Source organism: Bacillus rossius, chromosome 11, assembly GCF_032445375.1.
Source record: "Bacillus rossius redtenbacheri isolate Brsri chromosome 11, Brsri_v3, whole genome shotgun sequence".
Taxonomy (NCBI): Eukaryota; Metazoa; Arthropoda; class Insecta; order Phasmatodea; family Bacillidae; genus Bacillus; species Bacillus rossius.
In genome coordinates this window covers 20523522-20546071 of record NC_086338.1, presented here as the reverse complement: position 1 = coordinate 20546071, position 22550 = coordinate 20523522, and the positions used below count along the sequence as shown (strand labels likewise).

At 33.8% G+C, this 22550-nt stretch overlaps 1 protein-coding gene across 1 annotated transcript in view; it reads right to left on the bottom strand.

The window, feature by feature from the left end:
* Window positions 1-22550, bottom strand: part of LOC134536501 (5-hydroxytryptamine receptor-like) — a 1474690-nt gene that overhangs the window by 459769 nt on the left and 992371 nt on the right. The gene's annotated exons all lie outside the window — the stretch shown is intronic.

The window sequence follows — 22550 nt, the reverse complement described above, 5'->3', positions numbered from 1 at the left end:
ACGGAAAAAATATTACTTTTTTTTATTGAATAATGTAAAAACAATGTTGAGACCGAATTAATATTTTTAGTATGGTAAGGTATTTGTAACATATGATTTAACACATTCAATATACTTTTCAGGGAACCTAAAATTTGTACCACTAAATTTCTTATAACTATTCACGCATGAAATGACTATGTTCTACAAGTCATCAGTTCTAGTAGCCGCCATGTTTTAAAGTCGTAAAGAGAGACTGGGTGACATTGTTTTGTACCTTAACTTACGAACAGTGTAGTACAGTTACTACTCACTACGGATTCCCTTCTCTTAAACAACCTCCGACTCACCTCTGCTCCTTGGCATTGAAATAAAACAAGCTGATGAGTAAAAAATAAGACAGAACTATTTACATAAAACCCCAGCTGTGGTACATGGTGTCGCCATGTTCAATATCGGAAATGTTTATTTAATATTTCCCCTATTGCTAACACTACTGCTGTCGCGTCACTATGCGTTATCTTTGTATTTAATATGAAGGGATATTCCTTTGGGAAGTGAATATTTTAACGGAAATAAAAGTATCATATTTTAATTCACATTCATGGGCTACCTTTATTTCAAAAGTCAACCGATTTGGTAAACACATAATTCAGTGACAATAAAAATACATAAAATTAAAGCTATGTATTTAGCTGTATGTCAGAGAAATATGTATTAAGAACAATCTGGTGACAATTATTTGACGTAATAACGTCGCAATCACGAAAAAGCATGACTCATTGTCACGTTCCGCCTGAGCCGAGCATGCAAGGGAGAGCGGGGAACAAGCGATAGAGAGGCACGATCGGCCTAAGCGTTCGGCTTGTGTTATTTAAATTAGTTTTGAAAAAGAAACTGTAAATAATATTTGAAAATTAAAAAGTATGCAATTTTTTATCAAAGTTTTCTTATGACTTTATCACGTAAAATTATCGTCCGTTAACCGACTTAACAGACGACCTCCTTTCTTCCAAGTTTAATGCTTAAAAACTGACAAATAAGCAGAAACTCTCTGTTTGAACTGTTAGCACTGGGAGTGGCGGCCATGTTTCCTAAACTGCGCTGTTGTCTCGTCCGCGCCCGCCGGATGTGACTTGCTAATTTCCGGAGGCGAGGAACTAGCAAGTCGTCACTTCATATTTCATTGCGTCTCCGCCTCCTTAAAACTCCGTCTTTCCTTCTCACCTCTCGCACTCCTTTCCCCGCCGACAGCCGAATGTATTCCTCGGGAAGTGGTCCCAGCAGGCGGTGTACCTGTCGCGGTCTGTCACTCGCTACAGCACGTCTTCTTCCCCTCCCCACAGGCCGTCTCGCGCGAGAACTTCTCTAACTCAGTTTGCCTCTCCCCTGCCTCACCCCTCCCTCTTCCACCTCCTCCACCAATCAGGAGGAAGAGCGGGGGGCGAGGCGCGGCGTTTGAACTGCCACGGCGCGGTGGCGCGGTCGTCCCGCCCCCTGCCTGACTTCCAGGCTGCCCGCAGCAACTTCCCGCTAGGTCCGACCTAGCTGCTGCTTGCGAATACCACAAGTTACATTTTTAATTAGATTTATATTTTTTGTACGAAATTAAGTAAAAATATAATCGTTAGACGATATAAAACAAATCATTAAAGACCTGCTTCAAAATTACTATGAAATGAAATTTTTTTATCTGTTATAAGACACTGAGGCAGAATAATTGAGATCATTTCATAATTAACTCAAGATTTTATTGAGCTTAAAAAAAAAAAATTGGTTGTCTGTAAAGTCGGTTTACGGACGATAGTTTAACGTGACAACGTATTAACAAAACATTGATGAAATGATTGATCCAGAAGAAATGAAATATCATATTCGGCCTGAGACTAAGCCGTAATAGGTTTTTGCAACCAAACCATTTAGGCATTTAAAATATTATATTCTTTAAGGATGAATTTTTTTTAAATTTTTCTATCTTTTGTATGATAAAATCTACCTGTGCATACTCTTATGAATAAAATTGAATCATTTTTATTGAATTATCACTATTTTGTATGGATACAAAGGAGTGAAATGAAATGTACAATTTAATTAATAAATTTACTTTTATTTGCATTCATTAATTCAAATAGATTTATTAGTTTTGAAGTGTCGGGCGCGTGGTATTTATTTTTACAAGTACAAAAAAAATTTTGCTTCGGCCGGGATTCGAACTGTCATCCTGTGGCTTGGCAGTATTCATATTCGTATTCAAGAGTTTTTATTTACATAAAGTACCCTTATGTTTTATTTAATAGAAACTATTGTTTCAGATGTTAAAAATTAATAATATTCCATGTACGATATTTGTTTGAATTTATTTTAACTAGCATATTCTCTTTTGGACTCGAAATATTTACACGCTCGTGGGCTCATAACTATAATACGGTGTGTGATTTAGTTGATCAAATAATAACTCATGACAAATAATTACCAATGTCCAACTAAAGCGTGAATAGTATCATACCAGCAATAAATATTTAGTTACACGGCTAAAACAATACTCATACAACACTGTTTAAATATACTGATTTACACTAGTGATTAAAATAATACGTAGGTACTTGTAAGAACGCCATTTCCTTGCGAATATACTCCCGTGGCACGGTGCACAACAATAACCTCGAACCCCGCTATGCCGCGTGTGGCGACATGCGCAGATGTGATCCAACTGGGGCGACCGGCCTATCCCTGCAGCATGGCGGGGTGAAACCTGAGCAGTACATCACCACGTGCCGGCCGAGTTCTCTGTATCGTCCGCAACATACCAGAGAGATGCCACGCATGCGTAAACAGGGCACATCCGTAGTGGGACATCCGTAGTGGGACATCCGTAGTGGGACAATTTTTCGTGCGTGCAGCCAGCGTTCATCGATTTATTAGACGTTGTCACGTCAAAAATTGAACTCCCATAACATTTAAAACATCAATAGCAGTGAGAAGTGAATTTACTTGACAAGCAGCAAGGTCATGAACGTTTAACATTACTGAAAAAATAATAATCAGTTCTTATCCAAAATCTAATCAATTTACTAATTGCATTCCATGGTTATTTCCATGCGTGCGGTGGACTGTTCACAAATATGCACATAACTCAAGTGAATGACGGTATATATGAATATATACAAATAAACACAAACAAATAGTATTTTCTTTAACCTAGTGATCTGTAGGCATTTGTCAAGAAAATAAAAAAAATTTAACATTGTTAATATTATAAAAATATGACACCACTTTATTTCCATGGTAATAACCGAAATATATATCATTCATATTGCACCAATTTGATGGACAAAATGTTTCATAAGGCGGAAAAACGTAAAACGTTTTTCTTCATATGTTGACAAATGTATGAACATGTCCTGATCTTGGTTTTATTTTGTTGCACTGAATTATTTAACGCTAGATTTCAAATAATTTTGGGACAAGCCTAAACGTACCTAGCCAGTTACTGGTGCAAAATGAAATAAAAATAATAAAGCTGTAATGATTGTGGTTTTACAATTAAGTGTTCAATGCTGTATAATCTATTCGTTATTAAAAATAATTAAAATTAAAATCTGAAACAAAGTTTTACAATTAATATGAATTTAAATCATAAATGGTTGGCTTGGTTTCCTTTCCAAAGAGAACAAAATAAAGCTAACTAAAATGTTTTACGAATTAATAACGCAAAAGTGTTGTTCTACCCAATGAAAGCAGCAATTATTTAGACACGATTAAAAAACTGCAAAAAATTTAAAGAACACAAACAAAGTTTAAAAAAAAAAATTTATTTCCTTTGCAGTTGGGATGGTTCAGTTCAATAAAAGTTTTCTCGTAGCTACAAAAAATCACACTATGTAGCATTATTTTCTATTATTCTCTAATCTTAGGTGTTACTAAAGTATTTATTGGCGCTGATTCCAGATCTACAATACGTTTATTTTCCTATCACGAACAGTTTTTTTTTTTGCAAATCGAGAAAACTCGTTTTTTGTTTGAATGTAAATTTTACAAAGGGAATTTTCAATGCGTAGGAAAATTTTTATTTCGATATGAGGGAATAATTGGCAAAACGTGTTACACCCAGCTGGCTTTGGGACGGAATCAGTAATTCATTGTTTACATGCTGTAGTGTGAGGTTATATTTGAGAAATGAAATACCGTAATTGTTTATAACACCCAAACGTGTTATATTATATTTGTGCTAGTTATGTAACTGCTAAGGAAAGACAAGATGTCATTAGTTTTGTGAAAAATGTTGAGGCCGGGCCCCATCAGAGTCCCAACTCCCACTGCAAGCACAAAATCTCTCTTACTTCCCACAAGGTATAAACTTGCCCAGATGGGGCCTAACCTGCATATTAAATTCAAAATCTAAGTGAACATCAAAACCTATGCTGAAAAATGTAAGGTGGCAAAAACATTGACCGAACACATCAAATATATTTTCAAGGTTTATTGTTAATCTTAATATCTCACAAATACTACAAAAAAAATTAGATCTCATAAATATATCACAAATGTTTTATAATTGACTAGAGATATCTCATAAATAATACAAGAATAGTTAGATAACAAATATTTTATAATTTATACACAATAAATATTCCTGACTTTAATACTTTCTTTGGTTTCAAAACTCTAGGCTAGAAGAGTACTTTTAAATGCTTAATGACTTTAAACCAAAAATAACCAAACCATTAATCAACTCGCAAGGAAAAGGTCTTTGGAGAGCTAAAAATCAATTAATTATTGAAAGCAATATGGCCGCCAACGACAGGAGGTGCAACAAAAATTTACCAAGTGCCAATCCACATTATGAACACCTAAAGCAACACTAAGCTTAAACAGGTGCATCATATTCGCACAAAACACAAGTCCAATGGTTACTACTCAAAGTTATTTTCATCATTATCAAAAATTTAAACTCTACTGGCCATATCATAACAAATAATTACAACACCCATACTTAGCTCTCCAAAACACCTTGCCTTCTGTCAATCTCTCTCTCTCTAATGCCTCATGATGATGTTGGTGATGGTCCTGCTGCTCCATGCCTAACTGATCAAAATCCCGGGCTTATATACCCATTTCTCACCCCCCCCCCCTTCCCTCCTATTGCCTCACCAATCTCGGGATTAATAGAGATAATTTTCGAATGTTCTAGAAAGATCTTCATACCAGTTCACATAATCGATAAACAACCAATTTCCGGGATTTATTCTTCTTGCTAAATTCGGAGTTGGTAACACTGAATTCGATGTTGTGTAGGAATGAAGTCTCCACTTTGTCTATGGTATTTTGTTGAAAGTGCACTGTCTTCTGCCGCACACAGCCGTAGCTTATCTATGAGTCGTGACGTCACAAGAGGTCAATTTATTCCCACATGTCAACATAGAAGGTAAGCTTCTTCATGTCCTTAAATGTTTTGGTGGTGGAAATTTAATTTTAACGTCTTGTGACCAGACACGGTCACAATGTCTATTATGCTTACTTCGGCATAAAGCTTGGCGATTAAGACTAAAACTGTGCACCGCACAAGGTATGTCGTACACGTGTCGTGGGACTGAGACTGTGGAAAAATGGTGCAAAAAAATCAATGCCTTTGAAAATCCAATGGTTCGGAGGGAGCCACAAAATCATATTAACTACTATTATGTCTGTATGGTAAACGTTCAAGGTCATAACGCAAAAACTATAATATTCAAACATTCCTTCAGCCGTACGACCAGTTATACATTGTGAATCTCTTCCTATCCCAGTTACACCTCCCGTTCTCAAAAATGTGCTAAAGGAGAGCAGTCAAGAAAATGAATGGGATAATGCTGATGATTACAAATCCGAAGAAACTTCTGCGCAAATATTATTCACTCGAAATGAACTTAAAGATTTAACTCGTGACTAAATCTGACAAAGGATTCTGCTTAATTGCTTGGATCAAAATTGAAAGCAAAAATCTCCTACTACCTGGAGTTTGGTTCTCTTGGTATAGGACTCTAGAGAAGGAATTAATAAAATTATTTAAAGAAGAAGACTCTCTGGATGATAGTTTTGATATTGAGGTTTTATTGAATTTATTTAATGTCACTACAATCCAAGTTGTTTGAGGTTATTTATAGATTAATCCAAAAGTAGTCTCAAATGTGTTATTTGACAAAGTGGAATTTTATATGTTTCATTACCCATAGCGCATTCGGTGCATCTCAAGGAAACATATGAAAATCTCAAAGTTATGCTAAAATTCGTGAAATATGGAAAACATTCTTAGACAATTTGCGGTGATTTAAAATTGGTCGGCATGCTATTTGGCCTACAATCTGGCCACACAAAAATGCCGTGTATTATTTGTGCATGGGACAGCTGTGCCAAAGACTTACACTGGAAGCAGATAGACTGGCCCAAAAGAAACCCTACAACCCGGTTTACAGAACATAATAAATGTACCACTTGTTCAACAATTACCTCATCTTCTTATAAATCTCGGGTTAATGAATCAGTACACTAAAGCACTTCCAAAAGAAGGTGACTGCTTCCATTATTTGTCAACAAAATTTCCCAAAATATCTTATGCGAAATTGAAAGAAGGGGTCTTTGTGGGACCACAGATCAGAAAAATAATTAAAGACTGTATATTCGAAAATATAATATATGCTGTAGAAAAAATGCTTGGGTTTCTTTAAAGAAGTCGTGGCCAACTTGTCATGTTCAAAATACATTCAGAGTACAAAAGAATGGTTAAAGAAATTTTGGAGGTTCATGAAATAAGGATGTAACATGAGTGTGAAACTTTACTTCTTACATTTACATATTGATTTTTTTCCTTGCGAATCATTGCGATGTCAAGTGAAGAATAAGGAGAAATATTTCAACAGCACATAAACGACACGTAAAAGAGATACCAGGCAAGATGGGATGTAAAGATTATGGCGGACTACTGCTTCATGCTTAAAAGAGATGGCACTGCTGAAGGAAGACAATCGAGGAAGAGAAGTTTCAGCTAACGTCAGATAGATCTTGTAGTGAAATCAGCGAAGACGATTAATTAAATTATCATATACAATTGTGTTTTTGTAACAGTCATAGTGTTTTAACGAGAGTATAATATATTATATTGTCCAATGTAATGTAAGTGCATTGCAATTTCATACTGGGTTATAAATAAATGAAATTCACATGATTTGTTTAATGTCCAAAAATTCCATTTACTTAAGGGATTTTATTTATCACTGGCCTGAACGAGCATTTGGGATGCTAAAAAGCGCATAACTTTTTTTCAATATTTCGTTTATAATTAAGATCTTAGCATATTATTTAAATAATAATATAAATGAATTATTAAAAGTGAAACCATTCATAAATACTACTTAACACAAGAGTAAACAGGTGAAAACCAACTATGTTTACGTTTTCAAAAATCTTCTCTCTAGCAACATAACATGTTTTAATGCTATCAGTTTTAATAATTAATTTACATTATTATCTAAAAAAATGTGCCACAATCGTCATTGTAAACAAAGTAATAAAGAAGTTGTGCTTAATTTAGCATCCGAAAACGCTTGTTCAGGTCAGGGGTGTCTTACTGCCACTTAAAAAAGTATTGGTTGTCTGTAAAGTCGGTTTACGGACGAAAGTTTAACATAATAACGTCATAACAATCATTGATGAAATGATTGCATACTTTTATGAATAAAATTGAATCTTTTTTAATGAATTATCACTATTTTGTATGGATTCAAAGGAGTGAAATGATATCTGCAATTTAATATATTAAATTTACTTTTATTTGCACTCATTAATTCAAATATGTTTATTACTTTAACGAAGAGATTATTATAACTATAACTTTTATACATGTTTGCTATTTAACTTCAAGATCGTCGAGAATGTTTTACGCTTTTTGGTAATTACGCAATTAACGACGAAGTTTGTTCGTCGTGAAATTAAACGTATAATTTAATAAAAATGCCCTTGCAGTTAATAAAATAAGTATTAGTAAGTTAAAAGAAAGAATTTCGGCTTTAATTTCCAACCCAGAGGCTCTGGGTGCGCTGGGGACGAGATTAACATTCGTCGAGAATATTTTACGTTTTTATGTCTTCCATTGCTCAAAATTATATGTAATTGTGGGCCCGGGCACGAAATGTTATTTTTAATTCATTAATAATAACGCCCCTCGCGGTAAAGAAAGGAAAATATGTATTAACGAGTGCCTGGTTGTCGCGAAAGCGTATAGATTGCGCGATTCGTTCGGTTCGCTTCCGTCACCGTATATGGCAGCACCGTAGGGGAATAATATTATTTCATTTTACAATACGATTTTATAACAAATACGCATCCAAAATACGTCAAACTTATTTATATATGTAACAATAATTTTTAAAACATTGTGCAAATGTTCCCGGGTGTAATTTGAATTAATATGTGTAACTGTAAAACACCATTGTTCGGACAAAAACTTATTTGAAAATTCAACATTACTTTTAAATAACCGTACCAATTGTGATGAAAATCGGTGGACGATCGTTAAATTACATAATATTAATATGTAATTCAAACGACGAAAACATGATTCAGAATCAAATCGATGGTTGTTCCAGTCGAGTGGAAGAGAGATAGATGTGGCGCAAGCGTACAATGTGCGTAATGGGACACATCGTGGTGGGACAATGTGCGTTACGGGACACTTTTTTATTCGTGCAGTCGGCGTTCATCGATTTATTAGACGTTGTCACGTCAAAAAATTAATTGTATAAAAACCATATGTGATACAGGAAAAGTAATATAATATTTGACTTCAGCATAAAAAGTTCTTCTAAAATCACTTTACAGTCACAAAACATCTTTCCAAAAATTTTAAAATATCGTACACTATCATCAAAGTGTTTGAAATGTATAGTTTTTTGAAAACTATAACATTAAGTTTTATAAAAGCTTTAAAAAAACATTTAAAAAAATCATTTTTTATATTGAAATGTCTGGTGAATGTATTCCAATTTTAAGTAATTCAATTAGTTAAACGTTGGCTTTAAGTTACTCAACATTTCCCTATCCACACACAATGGGATTTCACAATATAGATTTGTTTGTGATTTCCGTTTGTTAGATTTATTTAAAAGTAAACCAGAAAATAAGAGAAGTATAAACTGTTACAAATTCTAAAAAAAAGTTTGAACTATAAAATAAATATATTTCTAAAAAACATTTTGAAATTAATATATTGCAACAAATCATAAGAAATTCCTAAAATTTCTCAAAACATTTTGTTTGCTGAGGACTTTAATATTTAAATATTTTAAGAAACCTGGCAGCTATCGTTAGAACAAAAATAGTTCTACCCAAAGCGAAGGGTTCACATGAATGAAAACACGATTTCAAGTATAAAGTAAACCAAAATACGAATTTCCATGGAAACAATTAGAATGTGCGCCAATAATCGGCTTGTTTGGCGGGAGAGACAAAGTTCCTGGCTCCTAGCTACTTGAAATTATTTGCCTCTGACGCGAAGCGGTTTTAATTTCGGAACACCGCCGAAGTTCGTCCGTGCTAAAGGGCGCCGAAGGAAATTGGCTCTTTCTGGAGCGCGTAAATCAAAATCTCAGATGAAAATTTTAATGGGAAACCGAATTTCCTGCGGCAACACGACGCAGCGGAGGGATATCTCCGCCGCAACGACCCCAGTGGCGTGCACGCAGTGGAGGGCGTCCACCGATGAGTTCAGAAAATTAGATGTTGCAAAGCGAGTTTACGTTATTAGTCTGCTAAAGGAACCATTAAGTGGCAATTACTGAACTTTATTTATGACACAGTTACAAGCCAAAAGTTTTACACCCATCTGCATAACTTTGTAGTGGTTTAGAACATTTTAGGTCGCCACATAAAAAATTTTATTAGCTTATTTACCGATCTAAATGTGCAATCTTCCACCAAATAAAGTCATAAATGATGTGAACAATTGCGGTATCCACAGATCGTAGCATATGTTAAGGCGATTGGTGCATAGAAAATATTACGACAAAACTAATTTAACTGTACATATTTATTTTGGATACTTCTTTTTTAAACATAATATACCTAAGATATTTTTAATAAACTTTTTTTTATTGAGTTATGTCATTATAAATGCATTTATTTTTATTCCAAGGCAGAATTATTTAGAAAACACATTATAATGTTAAACTTATGTATAGTTCAAGAAACGAGTGTACGAATAGGTTTCTGCACCTATAAAAGTAAGAAAAAAAATTTCATCTTCAAAATTACAGTTTAATATTGACAATTTCCTTTGATCACTGCTGGACTATTTCAGGAGCGATTTAAAGAATAAATTTAAATGAAAATGAAAACATAATTGGCAGAACACTATTGAGTTATGTATATATATCCGACTCAAAACACGCCATCTGGAGTGACAGTTCTAGTGCTGCGTGTAAAACTCTCGCCGCCGGGAAGAATGTCCTTGTGACGTGGCGCTGAGGGGCGACGCTTGTCGGAACCAGGTAGTGCGGCGGAGCTCCGGCCGGCTGGCCCTGCCTGCGGGAGGGGAGGGGGAAGAATGGGGAGTAGAGGGAGGACGAGAGAGGAGGCCGAAGAAACGAAGGGTCTGTCAAGGTCGCGCTTCATAGTGGAGTCTATCTTCGCTCAAGCAAGGAAATTGTCTCCGTAGAGAAAAATTCGTACAGCGAAATCCTTTTTAGCGGTTATGTTTTGACTTGGAAGTTGAATATTGACACGGTGATTATTCTTTGTGGTGGTTGTTTACACATATGAATAAATTCTTACCATCCAGATTAATATGTTTTGACAGCATAGAACATCAGTTGTGTATTCCGGTTAGTTATGGTATGCTATATGCACACTAGAATGACAGATCTAAATTTAACCAAAAAATAGATTTTATTTTTATTAAAATTTATTTAGAACATCAAATCAACACTAGGCTATTCCAGTTATATGAAATAAAATAAAAATTTGGAAATGTTAGCTAGTGATGCCAGAATGTCGGGCACACTAATTACAAATGTCCTATTGTAATATTACATTGCACAGAACACTGAAACCCTAATACTTCAAGTGTTTGTTTACAGTTTTATTATTCTGTGCTACATTATTTAAATTTATATTTTTAATTTATTTTGGGTTTTGAACTATATGTCTGACATTGTTACAGACGTTTGGGCTTTTCTCTATGTAATTATTAAGTAATTGCGGCTTTTGGAATTACGTTTTTCACGGCCAGAAATTGCCCGAGGTTTCGGCGGAACTTTCAAAAAGTGCCTCGAGCCTATTGTTGTAAAAGTTACGCTACTAAAAAGAAGCTTGGTTTTGGCCGTTTTGGTGCGTGCAGCTCCGCGTCAGGACGTTCCTGACGCGGGTCTACCATAAGTTATGTTACGTGTGCGGTAATAATAGTAGGGGAGACCGGGGTAAGTTGGCGAATCGTATGTAACTAATCCAAAAAAACAGATAGAAAGTTGGCGCCCCTGTGACATTGAGTGTCACTATCTGCACCTACTAGGCAGGAGCAGCGGAATTCTCCAGTCAGTTTGAATGTGGCAGCTTTGAGAGGCTAACTGTTTCGTGTGCCATTGTTGTAATATTGAAGGTATGTATGTTAAGCTATTACAAGAAAAGTGTCCATTTGTATAAAATGTTTATATATGTAAAATGAAACGCTGACTTTTGGGAGTATTTTAATGTATAGATTATTGAAATTTTTTTTAAAATGTTGTTAGTGATTTTGGTAAAGCAAAAAAAGGGCTGCTGGGGCAAGTTGACGGGGGCAAGATGACGAATTCGTCATATTGCCCCTGCAATCGTCTACTTGCCATAGGTAATGACAATGTGAGCATTATTTTTGTATTAAATGTTTTATTTAAACCAATTATATATAGATATGAAGTACATTTATGTAAAAGCAAAACTAATAATGAAATTATATAATATTATAACTATTTCCTGTGTTAGTAGTCGTAACGATTTTGTTTGTAGATGCCCAGGAATTATAAGCGGAGAACGGAATGGAGTTGGAGTGACGTAGAGATGACTGCTGCTGTGAATTTTTGTCGTGATAATGGTATTGTGATGGTCGGATTACCACCACATACTTCGCATAGGTTGCAGCCATTGGATGTTTCGTTTTTCGGCTCTTTGAAGACATTCTACTCACAAGCCTGTGACAATTATTTGGTGTCACATCCCGGACAACAAATAACTGATCTTAATGTGGCAAATCTCTTCGCTGCAGCTTATTCAAAAGCAGCAACTGTAGGCAATGCCATCAACGGGTTTGAGGCTACTGGGATAAAGCCTTAAAACCCTCAGATATTCAAAGAATGTGATTTTGCTGCTGCGGCTACATTGGAAAGAAAACTTCCCGGAAGTGAAGAACCAATGTTAACTTAAATACCAATTTCATCTGACCATGCATCAAACGATGTGTGGCTAAATTATATGCCTAATTCTTCAGGAGCGGATTCATTAGCCCAGCCAGAAAAAAATAGTGATCTTATCGATGAAGCAGGGCCTTCTTCTGGGAAGGTCAATGAAAATTCATGTAGTAAAAAGGCATCGTTTTATGATTTAAAACCATTGCCAGTGGCCCACAGAATAACCGCGACAAGGAAAAGAAGTACAGGATCAGCTTCAGTAATAACAAGCTCGCCAATTAAGAACATGTTGTTACAAAGAGATAGAGAGAAGAAAGCAGAAAGAAGAGAAGAAAAATGAAATAAAAACTCAGAAAACTGAAAAACGAAGCTCTGATCATTCTGTAGCAAAACCATGAAGCCATAATAGTGTTTCTTGCCCTGCATGCGAAGAAGTTTACGTGGAACCTCCAAATGAAGCCTGGATTCAATGTTTCACATGTTCTGAGTGGTGGCACGAAAACTGTTCCAATTTTGTGTGTGACTATTGTTAATGACATTATTCAAAGCAAAAACTTGCAGTTTTTCGTTACTATGTGCCAAGGAATTGTATCAAAGTCGTTCAAATATTTTACAATATATCTTCTTTACAGCCTGCATGTTGTTTAGTGTAGGATATCTATAAAACTATTGTGTACTTTGTCTATAAATATATATTTTTTTGTTTCGTCATCTTACCCCAATAGGTTCGTCGACTTACCCCACTCCTGGGGCAAGATGACGAATGTGCTAACTAATTGGTTTCTTGTCAATAACTTCAGAACTACACACATTAATACAACCTTGTTACATTTTTAGGTAGAAAATAGTATATACTTCGTATTGGTACCAAATTAGATATAATAAATGCTTATTTATCTGTTAAAGGCCATTTCAAAGCTTAACATCGTCAACTTGTCCCGGTCTCCCCTATGTATAAAAAGGTTATGATCAGACTGCTGATTGCATGTTAAGTTGCGAACGGGAATACGCGATTTTAAAGTTATTAACGTCAGAAGATATCATTAGTCCAGGTATGGCCATTTTGTTATTACTCTATCACTAACACTGTACTGACGCCCTGCAACTTTTTAACATTGCCGATTGATATTATGACTTTGTTGATGTTGCTGGGATAAACTAAAACCAGGTGCTATTATATATTATATTTACTAAATTAATTAGCATCTCAGTATTATTAATGGCACGATTATATGAACATACAATGCACAACTATCTTAGTGGTCTTGAGTATATAGGTCTTATGTTTTATCGGACAATTGATTTCATTTATGAGTTAGTGAATTTTTCGAACTGTAAATTCATTTTTTAACTTTACATGAAACATTGACATTTGCGAAGTCGTGCCCATGTACCTGGCAACGATAGTTAAAAAAAATCGGAGTGATATTTTGGTCAAATGGAATTCCTGTATTGAGGGATACGTGGTATTTGTTTATTCGTGTGTAAGTAATAAATCAGTCTTAAAATCAGTTAATTATTTTGTCTTTCTATTTCGTATTCTAATTGAGATAAATATCAGATAAGCATGTGTTACTTGTATCACGACATCAAGGTATTATTTATCAGTAATTAATATTTTTTTTGTTAACTAATGTGCATAGGGCAGTGCACTAGACATCACTACCTGTGTGTAGTGTTGCGTTACAATTTTTAACGCATTAGAGTTCACATAAAATGATAAATCCAAAATTTCGTTTAAACGTATAAATATCAGCGATCAATTTAATTAATGTCCAGTATAACTCAGTCAGTAAAACACTCGGAAATATGTATAGGACCTGTTAACCTAAATATTTTTTAACAGTTAAACTGAACTAAGATGTGTTAGAGTGGTTTCTTTTTCTCCGTATATTTGAGGTATGGGACATCAAAATACGCATCTGACGCCCATTGACTTTAAATACAGAATTATAAACTACATATTGTGAAAACATTCAGCAGCAGTTTTTGCTGAACGGAAAAACACGGATGAGAAGACAGACGAAATATGTTTGGGAAGTGATTTTTCGTCAAATGAAATGGAACAGGGCAGTGCTTATCAGAATGAAAGTACAGAACTACTTTTGTGCAAGGAAATGTATTTTACAAAGACATTTCAAGAGAAATCACCTTTAAATGAAATAGATCTTGCTGACATGGAAGAAATAGACTTAGATTTAGAGGCCAGGCCCCTTTCAAGTGACGAAATTTCTCTTGAAGGGCTGAAATATTTTTCTGGCTATATAGCTCACCGTTTCAGAAATAAATATCCTGACCTTGGCACTACGGATTTCAACTCGGAGGACGATAGCTGGATACATATACAATCAAAGGGTAACTTAAAATGTTCCATTAATGAATTTTTTTAATTAATAAATATCGCTGAAATGTGTTTTGATAATGTTCATGGCAACAATTTGTGCAAAAAAGAGCGGATTTTTGAATCACTAACTAAAATAATTTGCGGAACTACTGAAAATAAATATCCAGAATAAGTTATATACTGTTTTGTCAGGACACGAACGTATATGCGTATCAAGTATTTGAACATGAAATATTTTAACGAACAAGACCAAAAACGCAAAGAAAGAAATAAGATGAGGAAAACTACCCTCTAAGATTTTTCAGTGTGATAGTGTCCACTTTCCTTCACCATAATATGTATGTTCATAATTTATTTACGATGTTTTTTAACTAGGTACTATATTTAAGAAAAGCATTTATTGTGAATATCGCAGCAATTATGTAGGGCTTAAGGTATTTATTGTATTCCAAATATTGAGTATGTTATTTTATTGCCTTTATTAAAAATAATATATACGTTAACAATGTAACAAAATTGCGATATTTTTGTATTGCTATTGCAATTTAGTTTCTTGTAAACATTAGTGTAGACTTTTTCATATTGAAATTAAATTTGCTTTAGGGTTGTTTGTATTTTAATTTTACAGTAATAAGATTTTTTATATGTTGTTTACTGTTTATAAACATTCGAAAAATATTTCCTTAACCATATTTCCATTTCCATGGCAATAGTTTTGTTAGCTTTTCGGGTAACTCTTCTACATGGATGATAAGATGGTGCGACTACTAAAACATATCACACCACCTTTACATAACTATTAAACTAAGAGGTGTTTTCTTTACATAATATTAAAGCACAATGTTTCCTTGTGGCGTAGGTGATTTAGAATTTCCATTTATCTAGAAAAATGTGCTTTCAGAATGTTTTTTAACACACAGTGTTTCGGAAGGTTTTTGAAGAAAAAATTGACTACACGTTTTATTTTTTTGCAGCTGAATTCGGGCACGTGCATGAAATATAATTAATCCGTAGGAAGCGTAATGGTTTAAGGTATTGATGTTGAAGATTTGAAAAGACTTATCGAAATAGTGTGAGAGAACGAGCGAGTTGAGTGAGAAGATGTGCGGGAGTGCCAGAGGTTAGCTCTCAGCCACATAAGCGCAGTTGCGGACAAAAAGTAATCCATTTCGCCTCCCCATGGCGAATGATGAGTGAAAAAGAAACCTGCTAAACCTTCCCCTCCTCCAGGCACGATAGAACTTATCGGCTGTGTGTTAGAGGGAGAGCGAGATACAATCTTCGAGGTTCTGTTAGTTTCTCCTAGATGGCAGGCCGCAGAGCGACCACCAGCAACACCCTTCCCGTCTGAAGGCCATCTCGCCACTGACGAGCTGGAACTAAGCTCCTGACCTCCCTACATAGTAACGGTCACCCACATAGGCATCTAGACTCTTTAGTCGTCATATGATACAAAATTCATTGTTTTCGGGCCTGTGACCGTTTTTTACCGTGCACCAATCGCCTTAAGGTTTCAAAACAATTTTGCGATTCACGGGAAATCAAAACCGTCCACGTTTGTTCCGAAATCCATTAAATTCGGTTAATTAATATTGATTTTTTTGAGTATCAAAACTACAGACACAATATTTATCTACTAGAGGAATAAAATTGAAACAAAGCTTTATGCAAAAAAGTTGGTTTTCAGAAAAGTCGGTTTACGGACGATAGTTAACGTAACGTCATAACAAAACATTGATGAAATGATTTATCGAGAAGAAAATGAAATATATTCGGCCTGAGACAGAGCCGTAATAGGTATTTGCAACCAAACCATTTAGACATTAAAAATATTATATTCTTTGAGGAAGAATTTTTTTTAATTTTTCTCTCTTTTGTAGGAAAAAATTTACCTCTGCATACTTTCATGAATAAAATTGAATCATTTTTATTGAATTATCACTATTTTGTGTGGATACAAAGAAGGAGTGAAATGAAATCTACAATTTAATTAATAAATTGACTTTTATTTGCATTCATTAATTCAAATATATATATATATATATATATATATATATATATATATTTATGTCGCGCGTGCCGTATTTATTTTTACAAGTACAAAAAATTGTAGCGACCCGGATCCAATCCGTCAACTTGTGGATTGATAGTCTGTGATGCCCAGAGCACTGCTACGAGGCCATATTGAAAATAATTGTTTCAGATGTTCTATATATATTTATAAAAATTTTGTTTTGTGTTGTGGGAGTTTTAAAAACGTATGTGGTCCACCATGTTTATTTCTTATAGTGGTAGGCGGGAAATTAAACATATATTGTCGGCTGCAAATCGGTGGACGATCGTTCAATTACATAATATTAATAATTCAAACGACGAAAATATGATTGAAAAGTCAAATCGATTGTTGTTCCAATTGAGTGGAAGAGAGATGCCACGCATGCGTACAATGAGCATAACAGGACACATCCGTAGTGGGACATCCGTAGTGGGACAATGTGCGTTACGGGACACTTTTTCGTACGTGCAGCCGGCGTTCATCGATTTAGTAGACGTTGTCACATCAAATATATATTTTTTAAATTTTAAATTTGTTGTAGCTCGTTGTACTTTAACGCGAATTATTTATAATAAACACACGCATATACAGCCATATAATGTAATTTGCCATTATCATTGAACAAAAAACTTTTTAATTGTTTTAAACATTAATTATTGCAAAACATTTAGAATTGATTTTATTATAATCTATTATAATCTTTAACTAATTTTTTAAACTTTCAAAAGAAAAGATTTTTTAATTATAATTATGTGTAACAAATTTTTTTATGATAATTTAATTTATAAAATTTGGTAATAATAATATTTAGGGTAGTTTGTCTTATTACGATACAAGGATAGTCTACTGGTGAATCTCCTATAATTGGTTAAAATATTTTAAAGTTCATCCAATATGCTAAATGTTATGTACAGAAAGATTATCTTCAGAGAAAAATACATTTCACTCTGTTTTAGAAAGTATTTAAACTAAAAAATTTAATTAATTCAACGAATTAGATTTTCATATGACAAACATCTTTTAAATTTTCTAGCATGTCTTGTGTAAGCCTATGACAGATTAAGGACACGATAAAAGCGAACTGCGTTAATTTTTTTTCTCTTTACACTATAAAATAACAAATTAAGTTTATTTAATGATATTTTTTTGCACTTGTGAAAGAACTAAATATATATATATTTTGGGTGAAAATCCAGAATATAATGCATTAAAAATATCCAAGTGTTGAATTTATGTAAAAAAAGCTGTTTTTATTTCCAGCATTCATAGATTTTTTTCCCCGTCTCAAAAATGTAACGGTGAAGTATGTGTCTTATTTGTTGTTTTAATTATTTTCTTTTACATTCAAAGATATTCTTGAGAATACATGTACAAAATAAATACTATATTTGCTAAGACCACTGGGCGAGCTGTGACGAGGGCAGGGGTGTCCAGCGAGTAGCTGGACGCCTCTGAAGAGCGCTGCTCTGTAAACAGTTCTACAATCAGGTTAGCAGTGCAAGGCCGCGGCAGAGCAACAACTAAGTTAGGAACCTCACGTCTCGCCCTCACAAGTTCGGCGAAGGGAGCCGGATGAGTTGCGACCGCACGGCAATTAATGACCTGCAGAAAGCCCCGAGGTGGGTAGGACTTGTTTCAATCGGAGGTATACACTCAGACTTATTGACATTCACATCGAGGTGCAGATACGCTAACAAAGGCCAGCTGGACACTTAAGAAATCAAAAGGTAAAAAAAAATATTGGTTGTCTGTAAAGTCGGTTTACGGACGATAGTTTAACGTGACAACATCATAACAAAACATTGATGAAATTATTGCATACTTTTATGAATAAAATTGAATCATTTTTATTGAATTATCACTATTTTTTATGGATACAAAGAAGGAGTGAAATGAAATCAACAATTTAATTGATAAATTTACTTTTATTTGCACTCATTAATTCAAATATGTTCATTACTTTAACGAAGAGATTATTTTAACAATAACTTTTATTCATGTTTGCTATTTAACTTATTCCAATCTGTGTTATTCTGTTAAGGATAGGACGATGATAGGGAAAGTAGGAAACGAATGGGAGTGTTTCAAGTTTAATGTGCCTCGAAAAAGTCAAATCGATGGTTGTTCCAATCGAGTGGAAGAGAGATAGATGCGGCGCAAGCGTACAATGAGCGTAACGGAACACAGCGTAATGGGACAATGTGCGTAACGGGACACTTTTTCGTGCGTTCAGTCGGCGTTCATCGATTTATTAGACGTCACGTCAAAAAAAATTAACCGCACTTTTACACTTTAACATATTCCAGCTTTAATCAAACCAACACCGCTGATTAATTAAGTTATTAACCACTCGCTCATTCTTCTAGAAGGTTCTTTGAGGTTGCGGTCGGGCGGAATAGAGTGAGCGAGTTTAAGCGAGTTAATAACTGAAGAAAATCCTAGCATTATATTTCACCTCCTTTTTTCCTCTTTCTAATCTCTTTTTCTTTCTCCATTTTCACTTTACTGATATAAAATGCTCTTTGAAAGAGACTTAACAGTTTCAGTAACAAGTAGTTTGAGCACTTCCAAATATCGATAAGTAGTTTCAATTGCAGAGCTTTATATGATAGGGTGGGTAGAAAATGACGAGAGTTTTCAGCACTGAAACTTTGAACATTTTGTTTTAAAAGGCACGTAACTTGAATTAACTGGTACTACCTTCTAACTCTTTAACTTTTCTTATGTGCTGCTTTTATTTGCTGTGGTTAAGTGCAACTAAATAACGTATTTATTTGTAGCTACTGTTTTGGCTCTGTTACGACTGAATGTCAAAAAATTTCAGAAACACATGTACACATCATACGTATTTATTTGTGCATAAGAGCATAAACACATACCAGATACCACTACACTTATTGTTTGCAAGATAATAAATTTATTAATTAGTCATAACTGAATATTACTGTGGTTTCAAGTAAACATAATACCAATATTTCTTTTTGAGATTAATGAGCCAGACATTTTATATATAATTCGCAGGTTGTTACAAATAGTTATACGCTTGACATAACTCAATACGAAAATGTACAGAAACACAATAGGAAATATATCTTTGAAAAAATCTTAAACATTACTATTGGATTAAACAGCACTATATGAAATTAATGAGGTATAGATTGTAACAGCAATTTTGCTTATTACCGGGATTTTACGTTGGACACTTTCAAACACAACCGTCTTTAACGGATTTTTAGCGTGAGAATGTTTCGGAACGTAGCTGAAAATGAAAGATAACAGAATATGATTACTTTATTGCAGTCGCCAACATCAGGGAGCAGTTACCCAGAAGCCAAGCAACTCCAGACATTTGCCGCGTAAGGTTGCGATCTTTATTAGTTTACTTCAGTTTCTTAAGTAGTTTTTGACTTACATCCTTGGCGTCTTTTTGGTATAGGCCCTATACCGGACAGTTTACGGGAAATAGAAGAAATTCCTGTGTGTACTTCTTTATAATATTTCACACCTAAAAACTGTCCCATATGCTACTTATCTATTTTAATTAGACTTAATATTTTTCCCTGGGCATCAATAAATGGACGGATGCTAAAATGTTATATCTGAAACCACTAAAATTATAGCTGAGTCTTCAGTCACATCTTGTAGGACAAGGCTGATTGACGTAGAAGTACGTTTTATGCTTCAAACTTTTAAATATTTTGTCAAGTATCCAAATCACCGTTCGAATTAGTGCGCTGCAGCGCTGACTATTAATTAAAAATTGTTATGAAGCGTGCTCCAGAAGGTAACTAAATAAATTTACTTTCGTGTGGTATTCATTGCTCAGTAACATATTTTTAGAGTTATCTAACCTCTAGCCACATTTTTGAAATATCTGAAAATTTTGTAGGAACAGGAACTATTAAACAAACAAGTGGAGCAACTCACTAGAATTAGTAGAGTAATATTTTACTCTTGAAATTATTGTTTTTTATCTTTGAACAGATTTTCTTTCACACTTTACATTCATACTTAATCGAGATTATAATATCGAAAATGTTCTTAAGTTTCAGTTTTTTTTCTGTTTTCCTTATAAGTAAGATTGTAAACATCACGTCATTCTGCATGCTGGTGGCGCTCCATTTATTATTAAATTCTTTTCTTTTTCTACAAAATATTACTATGCGTGGATTATTGCAATACGAAAAATATTATTTAAAAACAATTTAGTCAATCCATACACGCAATAAAAATAAAATTTGTGTTAAATTTTTTGTACAGAATTTTCACTTCACGTGACATGCAGCAATATATTGTACTTAATTTACTTTTCTTAAAAGATTTAGTGCTCTTAAAAAGATCCACAGATTGAGTCAAGGCCAATTCAGTGACTTTAGTAAAATAAATTTAATGTCTCTGTCATGAAGTCTTCCAGTTATATAATTATACTACTTAACCTGCATGAAAAAAAATCTTATTTATTTGTTCATAGCCATTAGCCCTCTACCATATAAATTAATTATATTTTCTTCATTTGACGGGAGCTCATAGCACTTTATGTTTTCTTTTACAAATCAGGCAAAGTTCAAATTAACTAGTTTTTTTGAGAACTTCATAGAATATAATATTTAGAATATTAGCCTAAACCTAACAGACATTAATAAGTTTTTAATACTTATTTTGTAACGAGCTCCTTAAAAACTATTTAAATATTCTACGTGAAAAATTAATATTCAAATTAATTTCTGCTGTTGTATCAATTTAGCTTGCACCGCAATCTTATAAATGTTGATGTAAACAGTTGAAGCACAAATAGCTTTCAAATATTGTTCACTTTTTCTTCATAATTGTGTAAAAAACGTTTCTTCAACGAAAAAAGTAATTAAACGGTTAGTAAAATTTTTGAGACCACCACCTACTTAGGAAAGAACTTCAATACACACTCATATATATTTTCTTTTGTTTAAACTGTAATTCATAAAATCAATTTGTTAAAGTTTTAACAGAATCATGAACTTTCTAATTTGCCTAGAAGAAAATGTTATCAAATGTTTAAAGCTCAGGATGGTTGATACTTCCTTCCAAATTATTGAAAACATACTGCTACATAATACATACGTTTGTTGATGTCGAGTTTTCAAAAGAAAAACATTCTACAATGAAATTAACATTTCGTATAAGAGTGACCGATACCCAATCTGTACCGTATATAAATTAAAAACCATTTTAATTTTCGTTTATAATTTCTTAGGTGTTGGATTCTTAGGAAAAATAAAGGAAGTTTTTTACTTTTAAACCTAGGATTGAACCTATAGAGTATCCTGTACTCTCAAAACAAAATGTGTCCAAAAGAAGGAATCATAATTAATGTTTATCACATTTAAAATTTCACTTATCGGAAGGTCATTTAGTCTCTGCAATTCTAGACTCGTTGAAGGACAGGATGTTTATTACAACAAAATTTGTTCTTCATTTTGGCTGTGGTATTAACTTATGTTTATCTTTGAATTATGTGTATTCAATTTGCTAGAATGTTTTATGTGTTTGAATGCTAAAAGAATTCACGGAAGTAAAACATTTATGATTTCACTTTAGCAATATAATTTTGTTTATTATGATATAATGGCATAGTGGATTAAAATATTTTTCATTGATTAGATTTAATTTTTTCAACTATAGCAAATCGTTCTCATTTATATTCTAGATTGAAAATATTTTGAAATTTGTTCATATTTTTAGCTGCTTCTTGACTATCATGCTACTCTGTTAGTGTGAACGTAAT